Source organism: Fukomys damarensis, unplaced genomic scaffold (genome assembly GCF_012274545.1).
Source record: "Fukomys damarensis isolate Sample0158 unplaced genomic scaffold, DMR_v1.0_HiC HiC_scaffold_23, whole genome shotgun sequence".
NCBI lineage: Eukaryota > Metazoa > Chordata > Mammalia > Rodentia > Bathyergidae > Fukomys > Fukomys damarensis.
In genome coordinates this window covers 45,664,751-45,668,520 of record NW_022900935.1, presented here as the reverse complement: position 1 = coordinate 45,668,520, position 3,770 = coordinate 45,664,751, and positions in this window count along the sequence as shown.

Here is a 3,770-nt window from a genome sequence, read left to right as displayed (position 1 = left end):
ATATAAAGAAAGATATACAAGACCAGAAGGCTTAAATATGTAGAAAAGGTATGTGGAAATGATTTAACAGGAAAACATGTATGTTTGCTTGTTGGTTTCAAGTTTGTTAATTGATCTGCAAAAGTTTTGACTAGTGTTAACTAAAAAGATCTCTGAGAAACCGCCAGCCCTGATCTCCCTCCTCGAGTCTGTATTTTACACCCATGACCCCACCTGGGATGATTATCAGCAACTTTTATAGACTCTGTTCACATCCGAGGAACAAGAAAGAATTAAAAGACATGCTATTCGGTCAGTGCTGGGGGGAACTAAGGGGCTTATTGATGACCAACAACAACAGGCCCAAAATGAAGCACAATTCCCCATCTCCCGTCCCAAATGGGAATTGAATTCCACCAGAGCCACCAAGGGACTCCTGGGGGCCCTACAAGGTCTGGGATAACGAGTGTCCTGGAAGAAAGCCCAGCTCTGCAAAACCAAGGTAACTTACTTGGGTTATGTCCTTGAAAAAGGAAAAAGAAAGTTAGCTGAATCCAGGATGTCAACGATCCTTCAGATCCCCACGCCCAGCTCAAAGAAGCAGGTGCATGAGTTCCTGGGGACCATAGGATACTGCAGAATCTGGATGCCTAGCTTTGCTGAAATTGCCAAACCCCTGCATGAGGCTACGGTGGAGGGAAACGCACCCCTTGAATGGACAGAGACTTGCCAACAAGCATTCCAGATGCTCAAGACTGCAAAATTAAAAACAAAGTTGAGATATTGGCTCTACTGCAAGCCATTTGGCTGCCAAGGAAGGTTACCATCATTCACTGCTGTGGACATCAAAGGAATTCCAGCCCTGAAGCAATTGGAAACAACATAGCTGACAGGCAGCAAAGCAAGCTGCCCTAAAATCAGTGGGGAAACAAATGGTGCTGCTACCTACACCCATGCTCCCAGAATACACAGAGGAAGAAATAATGGAGATGAATAAGAACCACTGGACCAAAGGAAAGCATGGATGATGGACGACAGATGAAGGGAAGGTCGTTCTGCCAGCCACGGGACAAAATGAGACGATGCCCCACCTACCTCAAGTTAAACGCGAATCGGGTAACTGGGCCCCCAGGGGTCCAATATAGGGGACTGACTCCCGGAGAGCACTGGGAACTGGACTTCACCAGAATGAAACTAGACATGGCTCAACTACAAGACCAAGTTTGACTCCAAGACCTTGGAACCACGGTGGAAGGGGCCTTTTCCACTTGTCCTGTCTACTCCTCTGGCTGTGAAGGTTGCGGGACACCTGACATGGATCCATCACAACCACCTCAAGCCTGGACCGAACAACAGCCCAGAGGAGCACTAGAAATGAAGCATCAGCAAACCCGGAGAATTGAAAGTAAAACTCCGTTCAACCGGACCTTCAATATGATCTGGGTGATTTGCCTTGGGACAATAATAGCATTGTCCAAAGAGAACTTAGGTCATACTAAAAATGTTTGGGTGCAATTAGCTGAATCCTTAAATTTGTCTGAAATATGTTTAAATGCTGATGTGATAACAAGTTGGTTACCTGACATTAACTGCGTAAAACAACTAATACTCTATGTGATGGCATTAGGATTTTGAATTATATGTTCAAATTTCCCACAAGTAAATCTCAGTTATTTGGATAGCTACAATTGGGGACAGATGACCTGTTACAAACCAAAGAATGCTATTAAGCTATATACCCCTCGAGTAGCTATGTCCAATAAGACTCTCTATGCCAAATACAATGTGTTCCTTTAGTAAAGCCCAGAATCAGATATGAGTAAATCAAAGATTTGATTTAGGTCCAAAAATCAGTGGGGAATGTAAGAGCCTGACTGAACCAGAGCGACTCTGTGTTGACCAGCAAATGACCTAGAGACTGTCGCTCCCCCCATCCCTTATAAGATAACTAATGATTAATTGTGAATTGTTAGGTAATTGTTTTGAAGTAGCTGGAAGGCTGGATGGAGACTAGTGAACACAGAGACAGGATTGTGTCTCTTTGTATGTCTGTAATCTGAATGTTCTGAACATTATAATCTAAGTCGTAAGTGGAACAATGGATGAGCAATCTGCTAATCATTAGTACATGATGGTCAAGTACATGCCTGATAACCACTAGGTCAGAACAACTGATTCTTTGCCTTTGTCCTCTTCCCGTAAGTTTTATATGTAACCCCCCCTTCAGCCCTATATAAAGTGGCCTCTGTTTCTGAGCTAGCCGCCTCTCTGAGCCACTTGGCTTGGGGAGTGCCGTCTGGCCAGACTAATAAAGGTCTATTAGCCAACTTGCCTGGTGTGTTCCTTCCTGGGTGACTCTCGCTATCGGACAAGCTCCTGGAGCCTCGCTGAGCTACTGAGCCCAGCATCGTGAAGGCCTCTTGGCTGTTCACGCTCCAGGAATAAAAGTGAGACACAAGTCTTACACTATATGGTTACATTTACTGATGCTTGCTTTTCTTCATACAGATTTGCCTGTCCAGAGTCCTTTCTTTTCAGCTTATGGATTTCTTTCAGCATTTTTGTGAAATCGCAGCCCTAGAAAACCCTTTTGTCCTTTTGCTCTGGTAGCCCTAGCAAGCTATAACAGATTTTGGCAATAAGGGTGCTGTTGGAGCAAATACCTAAATATGTGAAAGTGGCTTGTAACAAGGCAAATGTTAGAGGCAGGAAGAACTTTGAGGTACATGTTAGAAAAACCTGGATTTCCTTGATAGACTAACAGACTAGCCTCACATGGATATGAAGAACATATTATCGGAGACTGGAGGAAAACAATCCTTGTTGTAAAGCAGTAAGAGCTTCACATAATTGTGTTTCATTTTTTACAGAAAGTAAAATGTTTAAGTAATAAACCTTGAAGGTTAGCTGAGTATACTTCCAGCCAAAGTGTTGAAGGTGTAGCCTGGTTTTTCCTTGCTGGTTACAATAAAATGTGAGAGGATAGAGGTAAATAAAAAAGAACCAGGACTTACAATTTGGGCAATTCTAGGCATAATCATATTGCAAAAACTGCAAAAGTTGTGCTCTAGAAAGGGTATGGTGAGACTCCACTAGATATATTATGGACACATGACTTCTGGATCCAGTTAACCATTTCAGTGAACACTGAGAGAATGAGGACAGAAGCACAATGCAGTGAAGGATGCCTGTTGTATTTCTGGCATTCTATAGGCAGGAAATAGAATGCTAGAACTATCTAATGGTAAACATGCACTGTCCTTCAAGTACAGGGAGGAATGACCCCAATGGTGGTTCAGAGGTCAGCAGGGCTGTCACTGTCACCAGAAACACAGATACAGGGGATGGGACTCTCTCTTCCTTGGTTCTAGAGAGGAGGCATTTTCCAGGGCCAAATGGACAGGACTGCTACCGACCGTAGGGCAGCAAACACGGGATTTCACGAGATACAGGTTCTCTGAAAGGTGGGAGCAGGTTCGGCGATGACAGTCAGACAAAAGCACTCAACACCGAGGTGAAGTTTGCAAATGCTGCTGCAATTTTATTTCTAACTCTAGGTGTTTATATACTAGTTTCAAAGGCACACCTCAAGAGTGATTTCAGTCACAGGCAGGCATGAGAAAGATAGACAATAGTACTGTAAAAACTAAGACCATAAGGTCAAGGTAAGACCACACCTATATACCATCACAAAAGCTAAGACCATTAAGTCAAGGTAAGACCACACCTATACGCAGTCAGAAGGGGAAGTTTGTAAAACAAAGGACTGGCTTCAGCATGTCACCTTCAGG